The sequence below is a fragment of the Petromyzon marinus genome, unplaced genomic scaffold (assembly GCF_048934315.1).
Source record: "Petromyzon marinus isolate PM22_M1 ecotype Great Lakes invasive population unplaced genomic scaffold, UKy_Petmar_22M1.pri1.0 PM_Scaffold_1, whole genome shotgun sequence".
In the NCBI taxonomy this organism is placed as follows: Eukaryota; Metazoa; Chordata; class Hyperoartia; order Petromyzontiformes; family Petromyzontidae; genus Petromyzon; species Petromyzon marinus.
In genome coordinates this window covers 1,762,985-1,786,791 of record NW_027423057.1, presented here as the reverse complement: position 1 = coordinate 1,786,791, position 23,807 = coordinate 1,762,985, and the positions used below count along the sequence as shown (strand labels likewise).

The 23,807-nt window shown below is 52.2% G+C and overlaps 2 long non-coding RNA genes across 2 annotated transcripts; both read left to right on the top strand.

The window, feature by feature from the left end:
* The first annotated feature begins 13,875 nt into the window (after positions 1–13,875).
* LOC142922495 (uncharacterized) lies at positions 13,876–20,279 on the top strand. The gene is made up of 5 exons (XR_012940095.1): positions 13,876–15,250; positions 16,714–17,384; positions 18,124–18,233; positions 19,492–19,615; positions 20,130–20,279. It is a non-coding gene; the product is annotated as an uncharacterized LOC142922495 (long non-coding RNA).
* Positions 20,280–20,702: 423 nt separating this feature from the next.
* On the top strand, positions 20,703–23,023 carry LOC142922494 (uncharacterized). The gene is made up of 2 exons (XR_012940094.1): positions 20,703–21,153; positions 21,587–23,023. It is a non-coding gene; the product is annotated as an uncharacterized LOC142922494 (long non-coding RNA).
* Positions 23,024–23,807: the final 784 nt, after the last annotated feature.

The following is a 23,807-nucleotide window of genomic DNA, read 5'->3' as shown; positions in this document are numbered from 1 at the left end:
TTCTCCCTATGCGGGCCAGGCCCCCTCGCTTCCTCTTCTCCTCCTGCATCACCATCGCCTGATCCTCTTTCCTTGTCATCTCCTTCTCCTCCACCAATATCTCCTGCACCACCATCTCCTCCTCCTGCTCCTTCTTCATCTCCACCTCCTCTGTCTCCCCCTCCATCTCCTCTTCGTCCTGCACCACCAGCTCCTCCATCAAGGTCTCCTCCTCCTGCACCACCAGCTCCTCCACCAGACTCTCCTCCTGCACCACCAGCTCCTCCACCAGGGTCTCCTCCCCCTCCTGCACCACCAGCTCCTCCACCAGTGTCTCCTCCTGCACCACCAGCTCCTCCACCAGGGTGTCCTCCTCCTCCTGCACCACCAGCTCCTCCACAAGGGTCTCCTCCTCCTGCACCACCAGCTCCTCCACAAGGGTCTCCTCCTCCTGCACCACCAGCTCCTCCACTAGGGTCTCCTCCTCCTCCTGCACCACCAGCTCCTCCACCAGGGTCTCCTCTTCCACCACAAACGTCAGCATCCATTTAGAGGCCAGGGCAAGTGCGGAGGATGGGGGCAGCGCCGGCTCCGCTCTGTAAAGAGATGCGCACGACACCGTTCCAACTTCCTGCTACAGCAGAGATCACAGCCCCCCCACCATCGTCCGCGTACGGACTAACTGTGTGCAGAGATAGATTAACCAGGCTAATAACGATGCTGCAATAATGCAGCATACCTTTGCCCATCGTGGGTTTGGTTACAGAATGGGCATTAGTCTTACGATATCACAAAGGATGAAGGGCTACATGGCAAAGATATGGCTGTCTCATTATTTGTCCTCACCCAGGAACCAATTATAAAAATACATCCGTATATAACCGAATGTATACGTGGGGTTTGAACTGTACATGTGTTCGTTTGCAGGCGGCAGGGCTGGAACTCATTCAAAGAGGGACCTGGGTTTGATTCCCATACTTGGGCCACTTTCTCCGTGTGGAATGTGGAGTGTGTTCTACCCCCTCCCCCCCCCCCCGTTTTGTCCTGCATTGGTTTCCAAAATCAGAATACATTATTTAGACTGGATGAAGAGGAATCCGATAAGCTATGAAGCTCTTCTTTCACAGATATGCAGTCGAGGCACACGGTCAGCAAGTTACAACAACAAACAAAAGGAGTGCAACGTGTAAAAATGTAAGCAAGTCACAAAAAATTGAGCACATAAGCACAAAGTACATAAAATTCTGCCAGATTTTCAACACTAAATGTAAACTTGGGCAAGGCAGCAAAACATCAACAAAAACAGCCCCAGACCCCTCCAAGACAACACACAGTCCCTCAATAAAATTGTACATTAAAATGTAACTTTCATTCCTTTGGGTTTGGCATTTTCCTCCACGTAACTGAACCCTGACACACGCCACGCAACCAGTGTTGGATGGACATCCTCGCCAGTGTTAGAAATTGAACCTCCAAATCATTCAATCGGGATCGCATAGCAGCAGTAGCAAAAGCAAATTTGTTCTGTACTGCAAACAACTTGGCAGGACTCTACTGAAAAAGAGTCTTGAGACTGAGTGAGGCTCATGCTGGCTAAATAAGGGTAGTAGTAATAAATATAAATACATTAACAGGAGCAGAGCCGTCCCCCGGGTACGGTGTACTGGGGAAACCGCCCCAGGCACCGTGCTTTTGGCGGCCCTGTGCTTCGATGTCACGGTGTCAGACGTCAAATGTCTTTTTAACACGTAGGCTTTCGCACCAGATTGGCTCACAAATGATGACATCACATTCACATTTATCACTATTTACGACCGAAACAGGAGTATTTCTCCACAATTCTGGCCGTCACCTTATGAGGCTGGTTGCAATCCCCGGCAAAATGTCGAAATCGAATAGTAAATGTGGTGGGTTTACTTTCCAACACTGGTGTGCTGATCTAGTAACTAATTGGCACATTTTGTTTACATGATACACCTTACTAATTGGCTGTGTTGGGTGGTGGTGAGTTTAACAACATATGTATATCTATGCGATCTAACCGAAAAAACCCCTGTATTGTTGCTAATACTTCCGATTTAATTGTGACTTGCCCCAGGCCCCACACCTCCCTATGGACTGCCTTGAACATTGGACAAGCAGCTCGTGGCTTACCGTCGCTCAGCAGCTCCAAAACACTGTACCCTGCCAGGAGCAGCAATGGTGGTGGCGGTGGCGTTGCTGGTGGTGCTGGTGGCCACGGTCCGGAGCCAGCTGTGACCCAGCGCCTGCGCTGGCGTCATACGACAATCCGGATCCCATCTGTTGAGAGACGCACGGGGGTCACACACAGCGCACATGGTGAGAGAGGCGTGGTGAGAGGATTGACGTTCCTTCCCTTCTCCCACGAGGTCCAGGAATGCACGGCAGCAGCGGTAGTCTTGGTAGCAGCGTCAATCCTTCAATACGCAGTACTCTAAAAATGCCCTGAGCCTCACACTGCCGAGGAGCATCTTTAACGGACCTCCAAAGAGGGCGATCTTAACACCGGTGGTACTGGTCATCGGCAGGTTAACTCAGCTCCACATCTTCCTGGTTATCGGTGGAGAGCGATCGTTGATCACCTTGGTGGGGGAAATCCTCATGGGGAGGGGGGAGGGAGTGGGGGATGATTCTTACCGCAGGCAGGAGCTGACAAAGTCAACAAACTCCGGGTCGTGGCTTCTGAGTGCCCTCTGAAGTGACAAGCTCCCTGGCACCCTTCTCTTGACTGGGCAGAACATCATGCCCAAACGATCTGCAGGAGACATGCACAGCAGGAGAAACACACAGTCACCAACCACCACTTTGCCCACCTACCCACTCGCCCACGCCCCTATTTACCCACCCACTCACCCAAGGAATTGAAAATACAAAGAGACCCCCCCCCCCCCATGGCCACCCCCCCAAAAAAACTACAACAGCTCCAGGCCACACCCTAACACTGAATCCGGTCGGATGCTCGCCCCACCCTTCAACTCACCAAAGTAGTGCATTCCGTCAGGAGCTGCATCCATCATGCATTTTGGAGGCAACCCGAGGATCTGCACATGGTTGAGATAAAGGCAAAAGTCACCCATGTAGCCGCAGCAGACTGTAGGGGCAAGTGTTTTTAGTAGTGAGTAGAAACAGCAGCAGCAACAGTAGCGGCACCTGTTGAGGGCTAGGACTGTGGCACACACAGAGAGGGGATGGTTGGCCATATTGAAGCAGGTACACACGGCACCAGGTACTCATTTGAGGCTGATTTGTACTAGGGGATGCCCAGTACCGGTTCAGATAATCCTCACTGATGTTGGCCGTGAATTGGAATCAAACTCGCATTAGCAGGTTTGTAGCTGAGCACGCTAACCGCTACACCACTGCTCCCCCCACACGTACAAGACACACACGTGTACACACATAAAACATACGATGGCTGCCATTCGCCAGATCACCAAGTAGCCAATCGCCCCCCCTCTCCTGGCTCCCCCCCATAGCCTACAACTTCAAGAAAGGAGGGGGGAATCACGAGCGGGTGAACGCCCAGTTGGAAATACCTCCATGCAGCACGGGAGGTGGTCGTCGCAGCTGTCCGACTGGAATAAATTCCTGCCGGTCGCCAACTTCGCCACTGTGCAGCCCAGTGCCCACATGTCCACTGCACACGTTAATCTGTAGCCCAGCAATACCTCCGGAGAGAGGTATTGCAGGGTCCCACCCACATGCAGAGCTGCACAACAACAACAAATATATATGTAGGTGTGTGTGTATACTCACTGTGTCATGAACAGCATCGTTATCACACACTGTCACATGTACAGACACTAAGAGACTTGCACACACACACACACTGGAACACAGACACACCCACAGGCAGAAACTCACACCCAGGTGAGGTTACTCACGTTGCCTTTTCACAAAAAAGCTGGTGCCAAAGTCCGTGACCCTGACGGTGCCGGTTACGGGATCCTTGAGTAGAACATTTTCCTAAAGGAAGAAAGGCAGAAGGAATTCACACTCGGAGGTTACGCCGATAGCATTCAGCCAGCAGTGGATCAATCACGTACCACGGTACAAGCTAAACAGGGGAACTAGGTGAGGCGTAGCGCCGTCATCAACCTTGAGTCCAGTGCAACATTCGCTGTTTTCTGACAGCTGCCACTGGGGGTGCCCCTTTCAAATGCGTCAAGATGAGCGATGTTAGTCGAGGCTCTATAGACAACTTATCCTAGTTGCTCAGCTGCCCGATAACGAGTTACGGACCAAAAACCACGCTCGAGGGCGCATGGATTTCGTGACGCCTTCCACCGCGCGTTTGTCTTGGGAAGTTTTCCATTCACAGCATGGAAGCTGACAACGGGCAGCTGTCAGTTCAAACGCGTGTTTGGCACGTTTTGAAAATCATTCTTTTCAGCTCCGGTTTGTGTTTCCCAAAGTTTGGGGCAATGCTGTGATCTACATTGCTAGTTTTATCTGTGGTGAGTCCCCCAATAGTGACACGACTCTACACGACAGTTTAATTCATACCAGATCATCACCAGAGGTAACGTGACCCTGCTTCCTTCCAGATAGACGGACAGAGCTAACACATCGACCCTGTGACCAACGTGGTTAGTTTTCTCTATGGACCGAGTCTCCAATAATGACACAACTCCGGAACAAAGTCACGCTGAATGCTGTGTCCACTCACTGGCTTGATGTCCGCATGGATGATGCTCCTGGCCTTGGTGTGGCAAAGGAACTTGAGGATGCCCCTGGTGTAAGTTTTCACCATCCCCATGTGCAATTTCCGGAACCCCGCTTCCGTAATCACATCATAGAGGCTCTCCCTGTGAAAGAGGCAGCAGCAGCAACAACAATGACAACAACGAAGCAGCGTCAGTGTCATACCCTGCAATACTGCGTGGATTCTGATAACGACAATATTAATATTATATTTGCACATTCACGACTAATATGATTCATAGCTCAGTGTGGGTTTAGGTCATCGGTTTGCTGATGAACCAAATCAGTTAGCACATCTGTCCACTTGCTTTCATTGGCTCTGTTTCCGGGTGGTGGAATTATCCATTAGGAGATACAAACTCCACGCAGAAAGGTGTCCGAGTTGAGAATCGAACTCAGGGATTTTCACCGAGGGGCACAAGCGTCACCACTGCGCTGCAGCCAACCTGCTGATCGAGTGGAGGCGTGGCTATATAAAAGTGGGCAGGGCTGATTGAGAAAAGAGGAGTGGCCTCGTGCACCCGGGACACATGACAGCTCCACAGTACCGCAATGCGTGGGTGGCACAGGAATCCCAAAAGTAACATCTAGCCCCGGTGGTGTGACGTTACCACCCTCCCCTGGTGTGGAAGAGATCGGGGCTTTGATCCCGACCGTGACGCATGTATATTTTGAGTTTGCATGTTCTACCCCTGGTCACGTGGATTTTTCTCCGGGTTCTCTGGTTTGTCCCTCCACATTTAGAAACTTGTGTTTAGAGTATTTGGCTGCTATACATTTCCACATAAGCCACTTTTTTTAGCTATAATTTGTAACCAGGCCACTTGTGAAAAATAACTGATAGGGCAGTGGGCTTTACCTGTTAAATAAAAGTTTTAGTTTAGCTAATGTAGTTAACCACGCTATGGGGGGTGGGGGGGCGGTGGGAACACATGGTACGTACTTCAACAGCTCCAGGACAATGCAGTGGTGTCCTCTGAAGTCAAAATGGTTCAGGACTTTGATGACGTTGTACTCCTCATCACTGCCCTCGCCCTGAAGTTCCAGAGCCATCTGGAGCTCCTTTCTCTGAAATTTATCATCCTTGGAGCTGTGCAGAGAAAATCCACAAATGAATCATGACTTAGACTTGCTAAAGGAATGACCAGAAACAAATTCTATTCCGAATTAAATAAATAAATATGCGTTCCCCAAGTGTAATGGCATTGTGAGTTCCGATAGCGCGCTCATGGAAGGTTCCAGAAAGGATCGGGAAGAGGATCAAATAAGCAAGGGATAGAAGGGGGTTTGGGGTGTTGCCTGAACGTAGTGATTCCCTAATGTGTGAATTGAGCCGACTCCGAGCATGGCCCCAGCCACACTCAGGATTCCCAGAAGCTGAGCCAAGCCACGGCTGAGCCACTCATGTATCTTTAACAGCAGCTGAGCGGCTCAAGCCTGAGCCAAACCACGGCTGAGCGAGAGCTGAGCCTGAGTTTTAGAGACTGAGCCACAGCTGAGTCGTGACTGAATGTGGCTCTCACAGAGCAAGGCATTATAACGTGGAATATCATGGGACCTCCTTTGCCAGTACCAAAATATCAGAATAGATTTTCCATTTTTTTCTGGCAACAAAACAGGTGTTAAGATGTTAAAACACCAAACTGAAACCTTTTACAAGGAATCATGTCTGCATTAACCATAATACTTGTGGTCAGAATGCAAACAAAAAACATACTCTGATAATATATGCATTGTCTTTGAAACTGATTGGTCCACACCAGAGACAGCTTTCTTTTGAGCCTCGTCTCAAAAACGATGTTAGACCAGAGGACGCCAAAAGGCGTACAGCACAAAGACAAGCGTTATCAGAGTAATGAGAGCTCAGGGTGAACGGCTACATCATGGACCTTCTTTGGGAGTATATTTTGGTATTGGCAAAGGAGGTCCCATGATGTAGCTGCTATAACGCAGAACGCACACGTTATAACACGGAACACGCCCGTTATGACATGGGACAACCCCATTACAGCGTGGAACACGACTTTTATAGCGTGGAACGTGCCCATGATAACATGGAAGGCTCCTGTTATAACACGGACCGCACCCATTATAATCCGGAATGCTTCTGTTCTAATGCAGGAAAGCGCCCATTATAACGTGGAATGTGCCCGCTATAAAATTGCAAGGCTGAGCGGTATGACACAGTAGGCGGAATGCGGAATGATCACGTGACGTGACAGCATGCCCTCCGTTATTGATCTCTTTACATCACTGTGTGCGTGTATTTTATCTTGCAAAACTTTATCGTTACATTATATATGGGGATATTATGTTTGCTTAATGTGCTTTCCCTTAATGCGGCACTTTTCAGGAATGCATCTACCGGGTTAAATGAAGACTTAATGTAATGTAAGAGTGAACTGATCCAGAACAGGGGGAGAACATACAAACTCCACACAGGAGGACACCCGAGTCAGGAGTCGAACCGGGGACCCTCTACGTGAGGCACGACTTGTCACCACCTCATCACACGGCCGCCCACAGCACTTGACGTAACAACAACGTCGTCCTTGTGACGACACCACTCTGAATTCTTACCTCAATGGTGATCTCAAGATCTTCACTGCCACCAGGGTGTTCATCTTGTGGTCAAGGCACCGGATCACCTGGCCTTGAGCTCCATCCCCAATCTTCTTCAGCACCTCATAGCGGTAGTGAAGGTGCTCATGGTGGACCTGCACAAAATTACACAAATTTAGACTGACTATATTTTTAAAATCACAACATGTGAGCATTATTTTACGGAATAATTGCTTTTATTAAGTATTTGGTTTTCTTAAATCTGTAATTGTGGAATGCTCTGATGTCTGCTGGCCGAGTCACCCTAAAAAAAGCTCTTTAGCTCAATGGGCTTAACTTGGGAAATAAACTTGTGATTGTGAAGTGTGTGGGAGAGTGCACGTGTGCTTTCTCTGGTTGGTTGCTGCTTAAATTGCAATGACAAGAAGCCACGAACCCCGCGACCGCTGCGCCCTGTGACCGCCCTCACGGCGCGGGCTTTGTGGCGAGTCTCACCGGAATGTAATGATGTTCGTGGTCGTCGTATCCATCGTTGTTGTGTCCCCGGGATCTGTTACGGAGCGCAAAGTACCATACTTCCTGTATGGCGACAAGCTCCAGCTTCTCCCGGTGGGTCATTTGTGGGCCAAAGAGAGCCAGGATTGCTGCAGGCAAGAGAATAACAACAGCTGTCGGTGATCTTTCATTTAAGCAGCACAGCCTCAAAAAGTCTCAAGATTCCTTTTCAGGAGGTTCCTGCAGATGCTTTACAGAGAATGGGGGCGACGCTGCTGCCATTACGTCTGCTGTGTGATCCCAATTTGAGGAATTTGCAGGGGATTTGGATGTTTTGGCCAATACCAGTTATGTCCGTATGTTAAACCGTGCTTCGGCAGCCCTGCTAATCAGAAGTGAGGGGGAAAGGCAACAAACTAACAAGTTCGCAAAAATTATTGATTTAAAAGTGCATCGCTCCAGTGGCTGCCTAATGTCGGAAGAGCATTCCAGATGACTGCAGAAGCACATCTGAAAGCGTGCCATGCAGTGATCATCTTTGTTCGATGTCCAGCTATATGCAGCTCTGAGGACATCTTAGGTTGCTTGGGTTTGAAAACGGGGTTAACGAATTAGATAAATATAACACAGGTATGCCAAGAAGGATTTTATGAAATAAGAATAGCTTTTACCCTTTCTGGCACAAAAACAGGTGTTAATATGTTCAAACACCAAATAGATACCTTTTGCAAGGCATCAAGTCTGCATTTACCACACGTACTTGTTGAAAAATATGCAAACAAACATGCTCCGATAATATATGGGCATTGTCTTTGAAACTGACTGGCCCGCACCAGAGACAGCCTTCTTTATGACCTTGTCTCGTCGGTGTTAGACCAGAGAACGGCAAAATTCGAACGGTACATCACCCATGCAACATGGCCACCATGAAGTCCCCCATGCATCATGGTCACTGTGACGTCCCCCTTGAAACATGACCGTCGTGATGTCCCACCATTCAGCGTGGCCATCTTGACGTCACTCATTTCTATTCTTACCTTGTGGCGATTTGCTGCGGATGGAGCCGGTGCGCGCTGAGGACAGCGCACTCCACGTGGTGCAAGACTCGCCGTTACTCCGAGCCTCTCCAGCTCGGCTGATCTACACACACAAAGACAAAGGTCCACCACATGGGCTTGATTAAGATGTTGGAGCAAGTGCAGTGGGCGAGCACTGAGCCAGCATCTCTGACATCCTGGGCTCCACATTCAGGAGGGTCCTGCCGAGATGTTGCCAGTTCTCAGCGTTGGGATATTTGGCCAATATCAGTTGCCATGCTTGGATTTACAATGAAAGACGTGTGGATTTCGAGGTCACACGCAGGTCAATGGGATCGTTCAAACTGTTAAGAGGAGTGAGTGGGACTCGGGCCGGACGAGCCATGGCTAGGAGGGACAACAATGGCTCACGGTCAAGAATAATAACGGAGCGACAACTAAGGAACAGAACACATCAGAGAGGAGAGCCGCCAGAGAGATGGTGCGACGAAATCGGCGCTTGGCGGATTATTCCATCACAGGATGTGAGGGGTAGTAGGGTCTCAGGGAGGGAGGCGTTCATCCATCAGTGGATAGATAACAGCGCTGTAGATGCTCACGCGTAGACGGGCACGTACACCAACAGAATCTCGGAGAGACACTCTGATAGACCCGCGCACACTTAGGCGGGCAAGGAGAAGCACACCCAGGTATACAGGTGACAGGTAGGCACACGCAGAGGGGAGAACACACGTCCACCCATACTTCACCACACGAGTCGAGGAGCCACATGTACCTCCATGGTAGCAACTTGCAGACGAGGGTGCTCAGAGCTCACGGTGTCTCTCGCGCGGTCCGGGTCTCTGCGTGGAGAGCGGCAGACAGAGGCAAGGGACACGCAGAGTTGAAGGGGCATGACACACCCACGTCTAAACCCACGTCACGTCACAATGCGGACTCTCATCAACACGGACTCACATCCTCACCAGTCACACAATACGAAAAATACAAAAAACAACAACTGCCATTCGCCACTAAGTAGCGGTGATGTGACCACGGCGCCTGTGCCAGGCCAGGTGCACTTTGAGACCACGTGAAGTGCCGAAGGCTCACTGACAGGCGGTCACAGGTCAGACCCAGGTGCCATGAGTTGTCTGACTGAGATGACTGTGCCAACTTGCTGCATTTTAGATGCCCGGCTCAAAGGTTGTTGTCGTGAGCGTTGCTCCTCTGTTCGGACACCACTACTAACACTACTCCTAACACCACCAACACCACCACTACGAACACCACCACTACGAACACCACCACTACGAACACCACTACTACGAACACCACTACTAACACCACAATTAACACCACGAACAAAGATCCCCCGTATAGCCTTAACAGACTGTTGGGGTAAGTGCTGTCCGCGAGCACCTATGAAGGCCGCCACGGCACACGAGGGGGTGGGTAGCCAACACCACGCCCGGCCGCCTTTGTCTCCCCAGTGGCAATGTTTGCACCTCGCACCAGATACTCATTTAAGGCTGAGTCAATCTAGGGTGAGGCCCAGGACCAGTTCAGATAATCGTCACCAATGTTGACTGTGAGCGGGAATCAAACCCAGGTCGCCAGGTTCTTAGCGCAGCGCGCTAACTGCTACACTACCCCACTAACACCATCACTAACACCACTACTAACACCACCACCAATAATACCACCAACACTAACACCACCACTAAGACCACCACGAACACCACTACCAGCACCAATAATACCACCATCACTAACACCACCACGACTAACACCAGCAACAAAAATTCCACCATCACTAACACCAACAACAACAATCGCCATTCGCCACTAAGTGGCGGTGATGTCACCACGACGCTTGTGCCAGGCCATGTGCACCTTGAGGCCACGTGAAGTGTCGAACGCCCGCCCGCTGGCAGGAGGTCACGGGGCAGACCCAGGTGCCACAGGTCGACTGAGTGAGATGACTGGCTGATGCACCACCTGTGCCCCTTACTGTGCCAACTTGCTGTGCTTTAGCCATCCGGCGCTCTGCTCGTTGTTGTGAGCGTCGTTCCTGCGCTCTCCGTTGTTGTTGGAGGGCGACTGCCTCCAACTGCCCAGTAGCGTCCTTCACGAGCCTCTTCCACAGAGGCCGATCTTGACACAGCTGGTACCAGTTATCGGCAAGTCCACTCAGCTCCACATCCTGCTGTACCACATCATTCTATCTCTTCTCTAGCCCGTGCTGCGTCCCTTCAGCCCCCTCGATCCGGCCAAATAAAAGCTGCTTGGGCATGCGGTGATTGGGCATGCGGGCTACATGGCCCAGCCAACGCAGCCTTGCCTGCCGGAGGAGCTCACTGATGAGGCTTTGTCCAGATCTTTCGAGGATTTGTGAGTTCCTCACACAATCCAGCCTGGTTAAACCCAGGATTGATCAGAGGCAGGCCAGCCTCAACGTTTCTAACCGGCAAAGATGTTCCATTAGGGGGGTCCACGTTTCACAAGCGTAGGGAAGGGAGGGAATGACTGTGGCTGAGAAGACCCGAAGCTTCGTGTGGAGCGACAGACCAGGTAGCTTCCACACAGCGTTACGCAACTGCTGAAAAGATAATGCCGCTCGACTGATTCGAGTGAGACCTCTGCTGTTAAACCGGAGACGGTCATGAGCACACTGCCCAGGTATGGGAAACTTTCCACTCTCTCCACAACTGCCCCATCACCGATTGGGAGTTGTGGAGGTGGAGTGCCCGATGGTACAATATACCCAGGCAGGTGCTTCGTTTTGGTGGGGCTGATGGTAAGGCCCCACCTCTTAGTGGCACACTCCAGTTTTAGCAGCAGCGCCTCCAACTCCTCCTCTGAGTGAGCCGCAATTATCACATCATCGGCATACATAACGTGGTTGACCAATAGGGAGCCATCCCTTGACGGCATCCGGGCATTGATCAGCCTCCCACTGTATCTGTACCAGATGGAAATTCCTCCGGTACAGCTACTGAAGGCCTCACAAACTACGTGGTCGAAATAGATGTTAAATAATGTTGGAGCCAGAGGACATCCCTGTCGCACCCCAAGGTGAACAGGGAATGGCTCCGACTCCCGGCAATGTAGTTTTACCCGGGTCCGCTCACCATAATGAAGGTCCATAAAGATCGTGAGCAGCGGGTCAGGGACTCCGAAAGCACGAAGAACCCAGAGCCCAGGCCTACTGATGGTGTCATAGGCCTTTACCAGGCCAATAAAGCAGAGATGTAGGTCTTGTTGGAATTCCCTACACCTCTGCTTTAGCAAACGGACAGAAAATATGGCATCTGTGCAGGACCACCCTTTCCTGAAACCACAGTGGGGCTCCGCAAGCCTCTCCTCAGCATGCCTGGTAAGGCAGTGTTGAATAATCCTTGCCAGGACCTTTCCCGGCACACTGAGGAGTGAGATGCCCCTGTAGTTGTTACAGTCTGTGCGGTCTCCCTTCTTAAAGATGGGGACCACCATGGCATCCAATCACCTCACTTACACCACCATCACTAATACCACCAACACCACCATCACTAACACCAGTAACACCACCACTATCACCACTACTAACAACCACAATCACTAACACCACCATCACTAACACAACTAACACCACCACCATCACGAGCACCCCCACCACTAATACCACCAACATTAACACCACCACTCCTCCCCTGCCAGTATGGGACACCAAAGACAAAGATCCCCGTAGAGACTTAACAGGCTGTAGGGGCAAGTGCTGTTAGCCAGCAGTACGTATGAAGGCCGGCACGACACACGAGGGGGTTGGATTGCCAGCACCACGCCCGGCCGCCTTTGTCTCCCCAGTGGCGATCTTTACACACCACACCAGGTACTCATTCGAGGTTGAGTCGATCTAGGGGAGGCCCAGCACCGGTTCAGATAATCGTTACTGCTGTTGGCCTTTAGAGGGAATCCAACTCGGGGTCGCCGGGTTCATAGCGCGGCGCGCTGTCAGCTCTACGACCGTTCCACACACACACAGACTCACACAGAGACTCGCACACATACAGACTCACACACACAGAGACTCACACAGACTCACACACACACACAGACTCACACAGAGACTCACACACACAGAGACTCACACAGAGACTCACACACACACACAGAGACTCACACACACACAGACACAGAGACTCACACACACACACACAGAGACTCACACACACACACACAGAGACTCACACATACAAAGAGTCACACACACACACAGACTCACACATACAGAGAGTCACACAGAGAGTCACACACACAGAGACTCACACAGAGAGTCACACACACAGAGAGTCTCACACACACACACAGACTCACACAGAGACTCACACACATACAGAGAGTCACACACACAGAGCCTCACACACAGACTCACACAGAGAGACTCACACACACACAGACTCACACAGAGAGACTCACACACACACACACAGAGTCACACACACACAGACTCATATAGAAAGCCTCACACACACACAGACTTGCACAGAGAGACTCACACCACCACCGCCACCACTCACCCACAGCTCGGTTCCACTCCTGCTCTGGGGTCGGTCCGCGTCTCTCTAACGGCCAAACTGCCAGTCGGAAGCACGTGGCACGAGAGGCGGGGGTGGTCCAAGGTAACCACGCCCCCCGTGACGTCAGAGCCATGAGCTCCTCCCCCTCACACCTGAGCTCCTCCCCCCCTGCCCCCCCTCGCGACCACCCCCCATGGTCCGCCATTTCTCTCCCCCTCGCTACCCCCCTGCCCCCCCTGCCCCTCCTCGTGACCCCCCTTCCCCCCCCGCCCCTCCACATTCGCAACCCCCCATGCCCCTCACAACCCCCCATGCCCCCTCACAACCCCCCATGCCCCCTCACAACCCCCCATGCCCCCCCTTTTTCTCCACCTAACGAACCCCCTCTATGCTCCCCCTCACCCCCCCCTTGCCCTCCCTGCCCTCCCCCTCGTGACCCGCCCCCTCACCCCCCATGCCCCGCCCCCCTCCCCCGCTGCTACTTCCGGTCAGGCAGGGGGCGAGTGGAGGCGGCGCGCGCTGTGGATTGTGGGTGGCGAGCGGCTGATTTGGTTTCCCGCTCACGGCCACCGTCAGTGGGTCGCGAAATCTTCTGAAGCTGCGGCTCGCTGGGCCTCCTCTACGTCGACTCAGCCTGAAGGTGAGAACCTCGCGCGGTGTGCACACATCAGCAGTGGCGGCGGTGGTGGGGGGAGACAGAGGAGGAGGCGCCTGGCCCACAGCCGTCACGTCCTAGACGCCTGCTGAGTTCACGGCGCTGCTTCAAGCAGAGCCCGGCCCTGCTGCTGCTGCTGATGAGGCGCTGACGGTGGAAACCGGCCCCAGAGTGGCCCTCGTGTTGAGCCATAGCTGATGAGAGGCACTCCCAGACTGCCGTGTGTTTTTATCCCTGGAGGGACGGGTTTGTTGTGGAGGCGAATCGCCTGCTGCTGGAAAAGGCATCCACTAGAGGCCGCTATATAGAGGTATTTGGTCTACTCTTCCACGCTGGTCCGGACGTGTTGGAGCAAAGTGGCCATGCCCACACTTTACCCCATCACACGCAGGGCGTTAGCTCGCTGGACTTGCAATGCAGAGGTGCAGGTTAGATTTCATTCCCACTCACATACCCACCGACACTCACTCAGCCACCTACTCAGCCACTCTCTGGGCATCTATGAAAAAGAGCTTCATAGCTCATCGGATTCCTCCAGCAAAAACATACTGATTCTCACCCACCCACTCTGCCATTCACCCACCCACTCTGGCACTCATCCACTCACCAATTCACTCAGCCACCCACTCGGCCACCCACTCAGCCACCCACTCTCGCACCCACTTCGTCACCGGTCGCCCACTGCCACCCACCCACTTAGTCATCGGTCACCCACTGCCACCGGTCACTCACTCTGTCACCGGTCACTCACTCTGCCACCCACCCACTCTCTCACCAACCCACCGACTCTCTTGCCAACCCACCGACTCTCTCGCCAACCCACCGACTCTCTCGCCAACCCATCCACTCACCCACAGGGAGACACAAGGAGAGAAGGGGACCCACATGGTGTGAGAGTGTATCAGCATCATTGTGGTTGTTGTGGTGGTTATGGTTATATTTGTGGCAGTAGTGTTTATACTTGTGGTTATGTAGCTGGTGGTTATGGTTATATTTGTGGTTATGGCGATTATGGTCGCAGTGATTGTGGTTATATTTGTTGTGGTTATAACCCGCGATGTATTTCGTCGAGGATGGATGCCGCCGCGTGCAAGAGTTGGGCGAGGCGGGAGTGAGCCACCTGAAGCGCCCTCTCCGACGGTGGTGAGCCGCCGGGCGGCCGGGCAGTGAGCAGCTCGGCCGTCGTCGCTTCTCCTCCCCCTTCCGGGGCTGCCAACCCCGGTGGTGTTGAGTCGTCCTCCTCTTCCACTGGAGCCCTGGTACGAGTTTTTCTTCGCGTCTCCATTATAGCGATTCATCTTACTATTTGGCTACTTCTGACGCCAGTTGTAGTGGGTGGAACGGAGAGCGAGACTTCTTACCGAAAGAACCAAAGAGTATGAACTTATATGGTTTATTTCATCTATTTTTAGTGGTTTGCTACCATTCCATTTGCACTCCTATCGTTTTTGTATTGTTTGTTGTGACGTTATGACCCCGTGCCCCCTACTGGCACATCTTTGATCAAAGAGCTTTATAGCTCATTGGATTCCTCCAGCACAGAATCAATACCGATTCTGATGAGACCGGAACGAACACGTTTGAATCGAATCGCGTACTTCGCTTTACAAAAATAGTTGTGGAATCGATTCTTGTGGAATCTGTTCTCGTGGAATCGAATCATCGATATTAATTACAGAGATTCACCATCGATATTAATTACAGACATTAATCAACGACGTCGCTAGGAGTATCGTGGTGCCGCTCTGCAAACCTTCGGGCTACTATCAAAGGTTTGTTCATCAAGCCATCCAGATATATAAACACAGACACAACTTCAACCGAGAAGATGGATACAAATTGAGTAATCATTGGAAGAATATTATTAACCAGGTAAAACCTTAACTGCTTTATGGTGTTGCCTTAACTTTCCGTATCTCTAATTTCTTAAGCTTCCCACTCCCAGCCCCGCTCTCTTCAGCACTCCCCTCATACCCCCCCTCTCTATCTCTCCTCCCTGATCCTCCCCCCTTCTCTTACCTATATAGTCTCTTGTTTACAGCAGCTCTTTTGCCCACGTCGGCAATTGTTTCTTGCTGTGGTTTGTCCCACCTGATGATGGACGCTTGTGTTGTGCCCGAAACGTCGTGATTTAATTTATTTTATATTTTATGCCTATGTGACTTTACCGAAAGAACCAAAGAGTATAGCCCAAGAGAGTTTGTGTAGGTTGGAGCGGTAGTGTAGCACAGTAGGGGGCACAGGTGGTGCATCGGCCAGTCATCTCAGTCAAGCAACCAATGGCAACCTGGGTCTGTCTGTCTGTGACCTCCTGCTGCCAGCGGGCGTTCGACGCTTCATGTGGCCTTAACCTGCACGTAGCCTGGCACGAGCGCCGTGGTGACATCTCCACCACTTCGTGGCGAATGGCGGTTGTTGTTTATGGTCGTCTCGCGATTAGCACTACGCTGCACTACTAACCCAGCGACCCGAGTTCAATTCCCGCTCACGGCCAACACTGGTGACGATTCCGTTCCTGGGCCTCCCCTTGGTCAACTCAGCCTCAAATGAGTACCTGGTGCGTTGTGTAAACATCGCCACTGGGGAAATTAAGGCGGCCGGATGTGGTGCTGGCCACCTACCCCCCTTCGTGTATCAAAGGTGCTGCTCGTTAACAGCACTTGCACCCGACAGTCCTGTCGAAGGCTACATGGGGGATCTTTGTCTTTGTTTGGTGGTGCAGCTGAGGAGGCGCAACTGCACGGCGAGTACCTCTACCGCAAGGCGCAGGAGGCCAAGAAGGTCCTCGTAGAGGAGAAGGCGCGGCTCAAGAGGGCGCTCGATGGTAACGGGCGGCGAGACGGATCTAGAGATGGGCTCGCGACGACAAGACAGACGAGAGACAGCGAGACAGACTAGAGACGTTGAGACACGCAAGACAGACTAGAGACGGATCTAGAGACAATGAGACACGCAAGACGGACTAAGATGGGACAAGACGGTCTGACAATACAGGCGAGAAGACAACCGCGCGTTGGAAAGCGTTTCCGAATGAATCCATGCGTGCGCATGATTTTTCTTCCTTGTTAATTCTCCCCTGCCCGCCCCCCACCCACTGCCCCCTGTCCCCCTGACGTCGTCACCGAAGAAAACCTGGTGCTGCCTACGGACCTGCGGTGGGAGGCGCTTGAACTCCAGAAGGCCGTGGAGTTCGACCAGGGAGGGGAGGGTGATCTCACATCCCTCACCATCACGTCTCCTCGCATCTCTCTCTCTCTTCCTTCCCGCGAGACTCCCGAGGCAGAGGGATAAGCGTCGCGTGTCTCCGCCCGCTAGACACGCCGAGTCGGCGCGCATCCCCGGCTCGCCGTCGGTCCTTCCTGCCAAGCAGTGGCACCGTGTTTTGCCGCGGAGGTTCGCGGTTCGAGAACGGCGGGCCCTCAACCCCCCCCCCCCCCCCCCCCACCGGTTTAATGGGTTTAATGCCGCAGTTGCGTTGACCGTAAATACTGCACGGCGATTGCTTCCCAAGTGGACTTTGAAAAATCCCGTGGCGTGAACGTGGAAAAAGAGTCGGCCGTGTGTGTGTGATCGCTGGCGTAAATTTTGGTGGAATGTCAAATGAAGGCCGTGGTCACCACATAACGTGTGCTTCTGGAGCAGTCTTCCTTCTGGAGCGGTCTTCCTTACAATATTAGGAAGCCACTGGAGCTTTGCACTTTTAAATCATCGTCTAGATTGACAAACTCATTTCTTGAGAACTACTTTTTGTGGTTAGTTTGTCACACTTCCGATTACCACGGTTGGCTACGTGCTGTAACAAAGAGGTTTAACATGCACTGACGCACTCATTCACTCACTCATCATTTTACTCAATTTACCCACTCACCTGCCATATCACCCACCCACTCTTGCAATTGGGACTCATCCAGGTCTCATTATTGCTCAGCTCGCTACACAAAATCAACGCGATCACTGCAGAGTGATATTCTCAACCATTCCTGGTTGCTCCTTCCATCCATCTACCCACACACACACCTTCACTCACCTGCACGGTGAAGTATGGCAAATGATAACCTACCCTCTCCGTCCCCCCTGCCCCATCTACCACCTCTTTCTATCCACCCCCCCCCCCCCCCCGCCGTGTCAGTAGGAGTGAGCAGCCACATGGATGACGAGTACCGCTGAGCCGGCGTGAAGGACCCACACATCATGGCGACGACCTCACGCGACCCCAGCTCCCTCCTCAAGCAGTTCATCAAGGTGCGGGCACGGGGTCACAGGGGCTACAGGGTTTGGGGTCACACGAGGAATGTGGGTCCTCGTGTATTGCATGTGTACAAGCGCGCAAAGACAGATGTCCCCCATATAGCCTTAACAGGTTTTTGGGACAGGTGCTGTTTGCGAGGGTGTAGGTGGCTAGCACCACAACTGGCCACCTTTATCTCTCTGGTAATGATGTTTAAACACCGCACTAGGTACTCGTTTGAGGCTGAGTTGATCTAGGGGAGGCCCAGGACCAGTTCAGATAATCGCCACTGGTGTTGGCCATGAACGGAAATAAACCTCGGGTCACTAGGTTTGTGGGGCAGCATGCTAACTGCTAAATTGCCGCACACACACACGTGTTCTCTATCGGCTTTAGAATCAGTTCCTTGCACCTCACACGAGTCGTGTCGACCAATCATCGGGCTTGTGCAGTGTGAGACAACTCGCATCCGTTGAGTTAACCAGAAGAAATCTGGTTGTTGATGAAAGGTGGAGGCTGTGTGGTGGGGGGGGGGGGTCGTAAGTGGTGGAGCGTTGGACACTTTGGTTTGGTGCATGCAGCTTTTGTCAACTTCATTCCTCGCGATTCAGTCCGCCTTTTCGCGATGACCGATCCCTTCCATTCATCGAAAATGTATCTACTGTAGCACTACGCACGGTCGGTGGTCACGGAAAGATGTACCATTGGGGGCGCCACTGTGGCGAGATGTTAACTCCCTCACCTGGTATACAGGAGGTCGCAGGTTCAATCCTGACCCTGATGCCTGCTGTATATTTGGAGTTGCGTGCCACTTTCCGAGGAGTCGCGTGGATTTCTCTCCAGGTCCTCCGGTTTTTCCCTCCGCATTTAGAATCAACGTCCGTTTAAGAGTATTTGGCTGCTATAAATTTCCACATGGCGATAAGCCACTTAGTTGAGCTATGATTTGTGGCCAGGTCGCTTCTGGAAAAGAGCTGCATAGCTCAGTGGGCCTTACCTGGTAAAATAAAAATAGTAAAGTTTTTCCAATGGTGCATCCCAGTTGTGCCAACACGGGGTTTGGCGACCCCGTATACCGGCACGGCTCGGCTCGGCTTCCGCAATGGAAAAAACAAACAACACAACCCGAGTCGGATACAGTGGGGGGGCGGGGAAGTGGGGGGGGCGAAATCAGCGTGGCCGGGACGGACGCCGGTGGGAAGAGCGGACTCGGCGTGTGACCGCTTGCTGTCATGTTACCACACCACCACCACCCTCCCACCACCACCGCAGGAGATGAAGCTGATCCTGCCGAACGCTCAGCCGATGAACCACGGAGGCCACAAGCTGCAGGCGCTGGTGTGGGCGTGCTGCGCCAACGCCGTCAACGACTTCATCGTCCTGCATGAGCACCGCGGTATGCCAGGCACGCGCACGCACCGCAGTCGACAAAGCTCCCCCGTGTAGCCTTTAACAGGCTGTCAGGGCAAATGCTGTTTGTCGAGCGACCTACGAAGGCCGGCAGGGCACACGGCGGGGTGGGTGGTGTGGTCATTACCGCATCTGGCCCCTTTTGTCTCCCCACTGTCGATGCTTGGACACACCGGAAATCGAAGTCAGGTCACCGGATTTGTAGTGTAATGAGATAGCCACTCCGCTCCCGCTCCCCGGTGTGATGCATGGTGTGACGTGTGTGATGCGGTGCAACAGACGGGGATGGAGGTGTATTTAGCTGTGCGTACGATGTGCGGTGTGTAGTATGACGCTGCAGACATGGAATTGTGGTGTTTTAACTGTGTATGTGGTGTGATGTGGTATGATGCCGCAGATGTAAGGGCAGTCTGTTTAACTCTCCAGTACAGTCTGTGTGACACCTGTGGTGTGTCTAACTTTCCGGCATGCTGTTCATGTGACACGTGGTACGATGCCAGGGTGTACTTGACACTCTCGAGCGTGGTGATGCGGCACGACATCCGGACGTGGACATGATGTCCGAGGCATTCCAACACCTCGTGATGCACAACTTCACGTCGCGACTCGGAAAGAGGGTGCGTGCGGGCACCGTGCCAGTCTCACCCACATCTTCCTCCCCCATCCCCAAAGCACAAAGATCCCTCGTATAGGCTATAACCCTTTCTCATTTCCATGATGTACATATACGTCGTCGAAACGGAACCGTAAGAAAAACTCAAGTACGTCTTCTGACCTGAAGACATACCTTTTGCTCCCATAAGACTATGCGGGAGGGCGTGTGGCACAGTTTTGTTCCATAGAGTGCCGGTCGTGTCACTACGGTTCTCTGCGGTGAGGGCAACGCCTTTTAAAAACAGCAGCGCTACGCCTCTATAAATAAAATTAACGTCGAGCCGCTCGCGCGTACCGAGATTCAGCGGTGAACGTGACACCTACCACCCGGCAACTTGCAGATGTCTCGGAATGGGAAAGAGTGAGCAGACTTTTGGGCCAGGTGCTGTGTGTCCGCCTGTATATTCGGAGTTTGCATGTTCTCCTCCTGGTCACTTTGATTTTTCTCCGGGTCCTCCGGGTTTTTCCCTACACATTTAGAAACTTGAATTTCGAGTATTTTGCTGCTATACATTTTTATGTGAAAAAGAGCTACATAGCTCAGTGGTAAAATAAAAATAGTTTCGTTTTACTTTAGTTTTCGAGCAACAGCACAGAGTTTTTATTTAACGCCATCTCTGAAGCTGAAGGCGCGTAATGTTGTTCATTTGCTAATGCATCCGCAGTTTTAAACAGGGTGGCCGCTGGCCTCTAACTGGCAAACGTCTGCGAGGACACGTAATGAGAGTCCAGCGCCGTCCGTGTGACTTGCCGCGACCCCTCCCGTGACTTCTGTGCCCCCCTTCCCCCCTCCCAACAGGCACAACGTCTACAAGCGCGACGGCAAGGACATCGAGTTGAAGGAGGTGGGACCGTGATTCGAGATGGAGCGTAAGTCTGCCTGACACATTGTTACTCGTCTCCACTTTACACCCCTGCAGAGGCGGTGGAAATTCCACATTCCTTGTGGACTTCCCTACGAAGTGGTTGTAAATTTTATCGACCCCTGAGAGGATGATGGGCTGAATGTAAGAGTCTAGCCTCGGGCTAGGTGGCCCGCGGGTGACTTGTAGAGCGGATCGGAACTTGAGTCGGTGGGGTCGCTGCTCTGGTCGCATTCGCTGTACCGTGACCCGACTCGCATTCCCCCACCCCGGATGCGATGTGTAAATTCAAAGATGATCGGACGTAATGCTGGCCACCCACACCCACCCCTTGGTGTGCCGTGCTGGCTTTCCTACATGCTAACACACGAACAGCGCTTTTCCCACGCCGTCTGTTAAAGGCTGCATGGGGGGGATCTTTGCTTTTGTGTGTCGCGCAGTCTATGAGATTAAACTGGGCACGCTGGACAACGCGGCCACCGCCGAGGTGGAGTGGCCTTGGCGACCGTACATGAACACGGCGAAGAAGAGGAAGTTCCTGAGCGTGGAGTGAGGGAGGGGAGCGACTTCCCCCCCCCCCCATGGGCCTGGGGGGAGGGGCATTGGGGGGGGGGTTTGTCCCTGGAAAGCCGGAGTTGGAGTCGAACCTCGCGGCGCTCTCCGCCGAGGCTCGAGACGTTGAGGAGAGGTCGCCGCGTGGATAGGGCAGTGCGTGAATCGCTGTTCCAACCGTCGTCACACACGCGCATCATACGCGTCACACACACATTGCGGATGTACATTTATCAAACACAAACATGCACATCGTCGCATGCGTCGCACACAGAAGCACACAATTGCACAAAAAGACAAAGGTACTCCGTATCGCCGTTAACAGATTGCTGGGGCAAGTGCTGTTAACGGGTAGCACCTATGATGGCCGGCATGGCACAGAAGTGGTTGTGTGGCCAGCCCCACGTCTGGCTGCCTTTGTCCTCCCCAGTTTTGCGATGTTATACACACCCCACACCACGTACTCAGATGGCTGAGTTCGTAGTGCGCTAACTGCTGCACCACCGCTCCCCAAACGGTGTACATACACGCGTACACAAAACGAAACATTAACATTTATTTAAGTAACAAAAAAGAAAATACCAAGTCAGGCAGATGGAGAAAGTGGCGTGTCGCCGTGCACAGCACCGCTCTCGTAGCTACTCACCTAGGGTGGGAGCTCTTGGCTTCAATGCCACCCGGGATGTTTAGATGTGAAAACCTGCCATAAATAATATTTTTGGGAAGTCACAAGCGCCTTAAGTTGCATCTCATCTCGACCATTTTAATGGGCACCCCCCCCCTGTAGCTGTCCCCCTGTGGCACAAAATAAACTAACAAAACTAATCTCTTTTTATTTTACCAGGTAAGGCCCACTCAGCTGTATAGCTCTCTTTCAGGAACGACCGGGCCACAGATGAAAGCGCTATAAAGTGGCTTGTCACGCAGAAATATATAGCAGCCAAATACTTTTAAACGCATGTTTCTAAATGTGGAGGGAAAAACCGAAGGACCCAGAGAAAAATCCACGCGGTCACGGGGAGAACATGCAAACTCCAGATATACAGGCGTCGGGATTTAACCCACGACCTCTATACCAGGCGAGGCCCCAAGGTGAATCAGCACTTGGCCTGCGAGCGGGTATTATTAGTCTGTCAGTAGGGGGTAATGATTCCGGATTTCAGTCTCAATTGAAACTGAAATCTGGAACACTTTTGTCATATTTTGCTCGTATAAGTGTGTTCATAAAATACAAGTTTGGTCATTGAGAGAGTTATAAATGTCCTATACGCATTTCATGTTTATTGTATTTAATGTATGAAGAAAATACAATTTTGTATATGCTACAGTATGTTTCACACGTTATTCAGTGACACTGCATATGACGGGCAATGTTTGGGGCAATCGGCCTTCAACATGGAAAATACATAGAGGCCACATGACCCGTGGCCACCGCCACTTCAACCGTGGCCCCACCACTTCAACCGTGGCCCCATTGGCACGTTGATGTGTGGCTCTGCCTTCACCTGTGGTGAGAATGAGACCAGAAAAATTACAGGAGGCCGACTCCATATGAGTCCGTCACGCTCTGGATCTCGCTAATGGGACGTCGGATGAAAATAAAACATGGAAGCGACAAGTTTCTTCTCTGGCGAGGACATTCCCACAAGATTGCCACCTTTCCCAATTAATGGAATTTGCCCCAACATCACCCTGATCCAAACCAGCGGGAGCTGAAATCTTCCAGAAGGTTCAGGATTTATTGGTACAATCGTTCGGATGTTGGTGTCCGCATGGACTTGCATTTAAAACCCCCGGTCCGCTTGACGTCTTTTAAACAATACCTGTGGTCGGGTCCGCTCCCCCACCTTTCTATCCCCTGCTTTTTTTTTATAACCGGTGTAGTATATGTTGACGGTGTGTGCGTGTATCACAACGCGATGTAACCGGGCCCTCGAATTGCCTCAAGAAATGAATAAACAACACCTGTCGCTTTGCTGTTGTGATGTCACCACGAGGCGCCGAATGACGGTGGGACGGCGTCGTCGCACTCGTCGAGTGGACAAGGGCTCCGTGAAATGACGGTGCGGATTGCGCCAAGCGTATAGAGGTCGCCGATTGCACGCCGCT